Source organism: Gorilla gorilla, chromosome 8 (genome assembly GCF_029281585.2).
Source record: "Gorilla gorilla gorilla isolate KB3781 chromosome 8, NHGRI_mGorGor1-v2.1_pri, whole genome shotgun sequence".
NCBI classification, from domain to species: domain Eukaryota; kingdom Metazoa; phylum Chordata; class Mammalia; order Primates; family Hominidae; genus Gorilla; species Gorilla gorilla.
In genome coordinates, this window is record NC_073232.2 from 89,223,730 (window position 1) to 89,231,714 (window position 7,985).

General features: G+C 43.2%; 1 long non-coding RNA gene across 1 annotated transcript; it reads right to left on the reverse strand.

Annotated features, from left to right (window-relative positions):
• Positions 1-4,084: 4,084 nt before the first annotated feature.
• Positions 4,085-5,439, reverse strand: LOC129524928 (uncharacterized). Its single transcript, XR_008668898.2, has 3 exons — positions 5,237-5,439; positions 4,635-4,728; positions 4,085-4,206 (listed from the first exon to the last, which is right to left on the reverse strand). It is a non-coding gene; the product is annotated as an uncharacterized lncRNA (long non-coding RNA).
• Positions 5,440-7,985: the final 2,546 nt, after the last annotated feature.

Below are 7,985 nucleotides of genomic sequence, written 5' to 3' on the forward strand. Positions count from 1 at the left end.
CTCATTTATTCACAGTTCCCTTGCTCCAGCTAGGATAGTAAAGCATTTGGAATCATGACATGTGAGGGAAGCTGAAGGAGCAAGACAAGAAAGTCTTAGTGGAAACAAGGTTTCTGATTTTAGAGATGAATACTCCTATGAAAGAAATACCAGATTTATTGTTCATGACTTATTATTCCTGATTGGATTAGTATTCATGACATCCAAGAACTGATCTGGGACCCATGAGTGGACATAGAGGTAGATTCCTGGCTTGGTATGAGGAAGAAGTCTGTTTAGCACAAGAATCGGCTGCCTCATGAGAGAGAGAGTTCCCCTGCATTCAAAGTGTGTGCAGGTAGAGGTAGTCTGTTTAACAAATTAACATTTGTTAATAGGGCATCTTGCTTCCAATAGAGAGCTTGTCTAAGGGATGGACTCAGAGACATCTGAGGCCCTTTCAAATGGGGGCACCAGGATTCCAAGTTTATTAACGAGTTTTCTCAGATCTGGGAATTCCCCATCATTTTTCAGACCCTATCTCTCCCTTTGGTCTTTGCAGAAAGCCTGCAGTAAAAACACTTCACATTCCCCAGATATCATTCTCCCCACCCAGTTGAAAAGGTGAAAGTGACATACTTCAACCTGAGAGACTGCATTCTTATCAATACTGCTCAGGGCAGAAGTGTGTGAAGCCACTGAAGTCTGAAGTTCACATTTCCCTCTTTTCTCAGAAGCCCCTGCTTTTACAGAAACTTCTTTCTTCTCTTAGAACAAAGCAGTTTATTGAGCTCATGACATCTTCATCAATATACAAGAATATATAAAGATTAAATAGGGCCTGGGACATAATAAGTGCTCAATAAATCTTTGTTGAAAGATCAATAAATACATTTTAAAAGCAAGAGAAGAAAGAGGACAATGCTCAACCCAAAAGGCAACTATCTTAGCTGTCCCAGGCCCATCTGTATGATAGGATGAATATACTAACGGTGCTTTGCTCTTGGGTTAGTCTGTGGATTGGAGAATATAATGAATGTAACATGCTTAGCAGAGTGTCTGGCACATATTCAAGGCTTACCAAATGCTGAGGCTGGGTGTGGTGGCTCACGCCTGTAATCCCAGCACTTTGGGAGGCCGAGGCAGGCACATAACTTGAGCCTAGGCAGGCACAGCTTGAGCTCAGGAGTTCAAGACCAGAATGGGCAACATGGCGAAACTCTGTCTTTACAAAAAAATTTTAAAAAATTAGCCAGGTGTGGTGGCAGATGCCTGTGGTCCTAGCTACTCAGGAGGCTAAGGTGGGAGGATCACCTGAGCCCAGGTGGAAGAGGTTGCAGTGAGCTGTGATCACGTCACTACATTCCAGCCAGGGTGACAGAGCAAGATACTGTCTTAGAAAAAATAAAATAAAAGTAAATTCACGCAAGTTCTCTTCTCTGTTGTTATAATTATTATTATTACTGTTGCTTTAAACAATGTGATCTGAAACAGGGTGGACAAGGGAAAGAGCTGTTCGGGATTAGAATAGGGCTTCTTCCTGGCTATCCCCCCCCACCCCCCGCCTTTTTTTTTTTTTTTGAAATGGAGTTTTTCCCTTATTGCCCATGCTGGAGTACAACAGAGTAATCTCGGCTCACTGCAACCTCCACCTCCTGGGTTCAAGTGATTCTCCTGCCTCAGCCTCCCAAGTAGCTGGGATCACAGGTGGCAGCCACCATGCCCAGCTAATTTTTGTATTTTTACTAGACATGGGTTTTCACCCTGTTGGCCAGGCTGGCCTTGAACTCCTGACCTCAGGTGTTCCGCCTGCCTCGGCCTCCCAAAGTGCTGGTTACCCCTTTTTTCGCATCACACCACGTCTTATCACATCATCTGGGGTTGGCAAACTATTTCATGCAGATTTTAAGGAGAAAAAACCAGACCCTCACTTGGCAGAGGGGTGCATTTTCTTGCTTCAGAGGGTTGGATTGCCGAGAGAACCAGGGACTTGTGCTCACTGCCTTGGTAATTACAGAACCCTCTGTAAGATGGTAGATGTCAGAATTACAGATGGAAATGAGCCCTGGGCTTCAGAGGAAGTTAAGGGTAGTCTGAGATTTTATATAGGGAACATCTGTTGGAAAATGTCATAAAAGAATGAGTCTATGATTTAAATTTTCAAAAGTACTTACCAACAGGTGGGAGAATTTGTGAAAACCAAAACATATATGTTTTTTTAAAATCTTGTCGATTCAGGCTGTGTGTGCTGCCAGTCACTCCTGGGGGTGAGGGCAGACCAGGCCCTCTGCTACCTCATCTTCCTTCTAGCCTGAGCTTCTGTTGATGTCATCCCTGTCGGACCCTGGATGAGAAAGCAAACGGGAACAACACGAGGAAGACGAGACATCTTCCCCAGTGAGAAATCTGCAAGTGTGCCATTTTAGAGTTCGTGGTAACATCTTTTCTTTGTTCTTTTTTTTAATTTAATTAAATTAATTTTTTTTTTTTTTTTTTGAGACGGAGTCTCACTCTTGTTGCCCAGACTGGAGTGCAATACCACAATCTCGGCTCACTGCAACCTCCGCCTCTTGGATTAAAGTAATTCTCCTGTCTCAGCCTCCTGAGTAGCTGGGATTACAGGCACCCACCACCATGCCTGGCTAATTTTTGTATTTTTAGTAGAGACGGGGTTTCACCATATTGGCCAGGCTGGTCTTGAACTCCTGACCTCAGATGATCCGCCCACCTCAGACTCCCAAAGTGCTGGGATTGCAGGCATGAGCCACTGCACCCAGCCATCTTTTCTTTGTTCTAACAGTTCTAGCAAAGCACTGTTCCTCTCTGCAAGCAGGGAAACTCCTAGAGTACTAGGCTATGTTTGGGAGGCCTAGGTGGGAGGATCGCTCTGGGTCAGGAGTTTGAGACCAGTCTGAGCAACCGAGAGAGATCCTCCCCATCTCTCCAAAAAATACAAAATTATCTGGGCATGGTGTTGCACACCTGTAGTGCCAGCTGAAGGAGGGACTAAGGCAGGAGGCAGGAGGATCACCTGAGCCCAGGAGCTCAGGACTGCAGTGAGCCACGATTGCACCACACTCCAGCCTGGGCAACAGAGCAAGACCCTGTCTAGAAGGAAAGGAGAGGAGAGGAGAGGAGAAGATTTAATGTAGGGTCGAATGGTTTATTATCATTTAATTTTTAAAAAGACAAAGATTCAAAGAGATTCTATTGTTCAGTATGATTCACTTGCTAAGTGTCGTGAAGGGCCTGTAATCCAGGTCCCTAATGACCCATGAAACCAAATGCCCTGGTGAGTCAACCTCAAAAATTACCTAGTCATACTGATAAGTATTAAGCACAAACAAAAAACACTTGTTAAAAGCTGCAGACAGTATCAATGTGTATTATTAGCCAGTTATAACTCAAGCCTTTAAAACCAGGCAAGTCACAATAGGCTCTTCAAACACCTTTCTGACATAACTAAGGCAATCAGCCCATTGCACCATAACCAGAAGACAATAACTAATGGCAATTGCCATGTATAGTGTGAAGGCCTTTCCTTGTGGATTCATAATGGAGCATGGACCACAATTCTCAGAAGCGACTTCTAGAGAGGTAAACTGTGTTCTTCCCATTCCTCAGATAGAGAAAGATCAAAGCATGTATATAAGTAATTTGCTTATTTTCAGACTATGTTACGTAATTAAACTATATCCCAGGGCAGATCCTGCATGGTAACTTTTGTGGGGGGGTGGGGGACAGAGTCTCACTGTCATCTAGGCGTGAGTGCAGTGGCGCGATCTCTACTCACTGCAACCTCCACCTCCCGGGTTCAAGCGATTCTCATTCCTCAGCCTTCTGAGTAGCTGGAATTAGAGGCATGTGCCACCACGCCTGGCTATATAGTCACCTTTTATTAGGTGTAGGCAGTCATAACATTATTGTTCCAGAAGACAGAAGTTGTCTTTTTTTACCTGAATTTCCCAAAGATTGCTTCTCAGAAACAACTGCTTTCATAGTCCCCAATTGGTGTGAATGGAATAGTTAATTAAAATTCTATGATGAAGTGCATTAGAATTTGCAATAAGCCTCTTGCCTTTTATTCACTCCAGATGACTGCCTTCTGACATCATTGTTTTTTTCTTCTAGATGTTGGGTGTAATGCCAGCCATTGTTACAATAGGACATTGCATTTTATACCTGAGATCACTGACTGGTTGTCATCAGATAGAATCACGTAGTCCCCTGTTGTACAAACAGAACATTCTGATGACTATTCATTAAGTGAAATATAATGGAACACTTAAAGTGACCCCAAGATTAAACCCTTATTTGGGGTTTGTCTAATGACTAATGGTCACTACCACCAGTTTGGAGACATTACAACAAAACTCTGCTGCTGACAAAAATATTAACCATAAATGATGAGAAATTTTCAGTTGGGACCAAAAGAACATCTGGAGGCCATTAAAGCAGGAGAATTTTCCCTCTATGTCCTGATTGCCAAACGTAGAACCAACCACCCAGAAACTGTGGCCCTCATGCTAATTCAATGTTTATATTTCATTAAAAACAATTTCAAGGGTTTGCGTCTTGCACTTCATGGCCCAACTCCCATGCATACAGCTTTTCATCTCACTGAGCATGTCCTGGAGCAGACGAGAATTCCTCACCTCTTGGTTTCAGAAGAAGGAGCTTCTTGGGGAATAATTCCAGGTTCTTTTTTTGCATCTATAATCTAATCAAGAATCTGTAGGTCCTACCATCCTAGGATAAATGAGGAGAAGAAAACAAAGATGCAAGACCCAACAATAAAAATATTAGAATTTAAAAAATACTATACTAGGGTTTGCTTTTAAATACCTAGTAAAGCTACAATGAGTCATGAAATTGATGAATGGAAAGTTATATAATTTCAGCTGTATATTAGTTGCTTTTTGCTGCTATAACAAATCACCACAACTTTGTGACTTAAGACAGATATAGCCAGGCACGGTGGCTCATGCCTGTAATCCCAGCACTTTAGAAGGCTGAGGCAGGCGGATCACCTGAGGTAAGGCATTCAAGACCAGCCTGGCCAAGATGATGAAACCTCATCTCTGCTATAAATACAAAAATTAGCTGGCATGGTGGCACGCACCTATAATTCCAGCTACTCGGGCGGCTAAGGCAGGAGAATCAGTGAGCCGAGATCACACCACTGCACTCCAGCCTGGGCAACAGAGCAAGACTCCATCTCAAAAAAGAAAAAAACAAAACAAGACGGATATATTACCTTACAGTTCTTGAAGTTAGAAGTCCAAAACAGGTTGCACTGGACTAAAATCAGGGCATCAGCTGGGCTGCATTCCTTTCTGGAGGTTCTAGGGGGAAATCTGTTTCTTTGTCTTTTAGCTCCTTGCAGCTGCTCCATTCCTTTGTTTATGGCCTATTCTCCATTTTCAAAGCCAGCAAAGTTGCATCTTTTTAACTTTTCTTCTGCAGGAATATCGCCTTCCAACTATGGCAAGAAAAGGGTGTCTGATTTTGAAGATTTGTGTGATTCATTTAGGCCCACTAAAATAATCCAAGATAATCTTCCCATCTCAAGATTCTTAATTTAATCACATCTGCAAAGTTCCTTACAAAAGCAACATATTCACAAATTGCAGGGATTAGGACGTGGACATCTTTGGGGGATCCATATTCTGCCTATCACAAGCTATTTCCAGACTCCAAGTAGTAAAGAGAGTTGAAACTCAAAAGCTCATCAGTCACCTTTTTTCACTGTCATTCCTTTTAGCATTGAGTTTTACCTTGGGAAATAGGACAGATGTTTTCAATACCTAAAACCTTAAACATAGAACAATTTTACAAATGTCATGAAACCAGAATGAATCTCTTGGCTGAAAGTTTTTCCATTTTCAAAGAACTAATTTTAATTTTACTAGTAAATTTGAAATGGATCCAGCTTGCCTGTTGTACTTTTATATGAGACACTAAATCACGGTTCTTTGGAAACGGCAACATTGAAAGCATAAACTGTCATTTTCCCAGAATGTGTGGAAAGGCAGATGTGGTTGATATAATGTGTTTCTTAACACATCTTTTCACCCTGAACTCACTCCCACCATGTGTTTATATGCATTGCAGGGCATACAGCAGCCTTGGTCGGTGCACGTGTTCGCAAGTAGTTTCGCCTATTTCTCAAGCATATATTCCTGCGGGTGCCTGGCAAATGCCTTAGCTGAGGACAAGGTGTCCAAGGAATAAGTACTTGCTGCTGTTTTCCAAAACGCACCACAATTTCGGCTGATTCTCAGCAACGGGCATTTCTTCTACTCCGGAATCTGTGAATTTGCTCATGGTTTTTAACAACCTGCAGCCCGGCTCAAGTCATAGTCTGGATCCCAATTTGAAATTAGCTACATTTTATTAGTAAGTGTCCAGAAATGGCTTGGCGGGTCATTTTCTGTCTTGTAAAATGCGGTTCTTATTGGCAGTAACATGCTTTTTGGGCACTGACTCATGTTCTCTCTTCAAGCAAATGATTCCTTCAGGAGGCACACACTATATCTAGGTTTGCTGTGTGCAACACATCAGATCCTGGCCATAAGGTGACTTAGCAAAGGTACAGGCAGTTTATTGTACACCTATGTACACTTCAGGTCCCGTGCTAAGAGTTTTAAGGGCATTATCTCATTTAACTTTACAAAACCCTGTAAGATAGAATCTATTAATCATCCCATTTTCAGATGATGAAAGCAAGATTTAAAATGACTTGCACAACCTCATGAAACTGACATGCTTGGGCTGGACTATTGAGATTAGGTGAGGTGAGTGAGCACTCAGTTTGGTGCAAAATGTAAAGGAAAGCCAAAAGGCTCAGTAAGCAAGGTAAAGGATATTTCAGTGCAATTTTTTAAAAATGCAAAATTAGTGAAAACATTCCATAGTAAAATATTAAAATGTGAAAAAAAGACAGACTCTGACCTTATACTTTTAGGACTCAGCCTTAATCACCTGACTCTAATCCTGGCCCTGCTGAATCCTGTCCCTTCCTTGGCTGGAATTTGAACCCAAGGCTGGCTGAGGCTGAAGCCCATGTTTGTACCCACTACTCTATAGGATGCATCTGCCTCCTCTGCCAGCAGGGCAGCTGGGAGGTACTTAAAACGTTTTTCAACAATGGTGACAGGCTGGGTGCAGTGGTTCATGCCTGTAATCCCAGCACTTTGGGAGGCCGAGGTGGGAGGATTATTTCAGGCCAGAAATTTGAGACCAGCCTGGGCAACATAACAAGACCCAGTTTCTAAAAAAAAATGTAATTAGCCAGGCACGGTGGCATGCACCAGTAGTCCCAGCTACTCAGGAGGCTGAGGTGGGAGGATACTTGGAGCTCAAGAGCTGGAGGCTCCAGTGAGCTCCACTGCACTCCAGCAGTGATTGCTCCACTGCACTCCAGCCTGGGCAACACAGCAAGACCCTGTCTCTGAAAGAAAACAAACAAACAAACAAACAAAAACCAAAAAACTAATGATGAAAACAGAGCTGATCCTCTCTGCTACCCATCCCTGTGAAAGGTACATTGCAGCAGGACTCAGAGTGGCATCAGTGATGGTGAGAAGACATGTGAAGTAGCCTCTGATCCTTATATCAGCCAAGGAAACTCTTGGTAGAGTGAGTCCTAGTCTAGGGAAAGGGACTTTTCCCTGAGCAAATCAGTAGTAATCAGTCTGTGAGTAGATTTGCTTTAGTGCAAGTGCCGTGACTCAGTTCAGATGGACCCAGGGCCCCCTGGCAACTAATCTATTCCCGAGTGATTTTATGACCTCTTCCTCCCTGCCCAGCTGGCCCCCTGCAGGTGGCACTGTGGACTCAAGGCCTCTGTTCCTCCTAAAATAGAAATTCCTTTGCACAGGTCGATTGGAAAGCCAGCGTCCTCTTTAACTTCTTGTCTCCTGCAATTTGAGCAGCTGTCGAGCCGCTGCCAAACAATGCCCACAGCTCTTTTGAGTGCATCCCTCACTGCAGCCCCGCCTGTC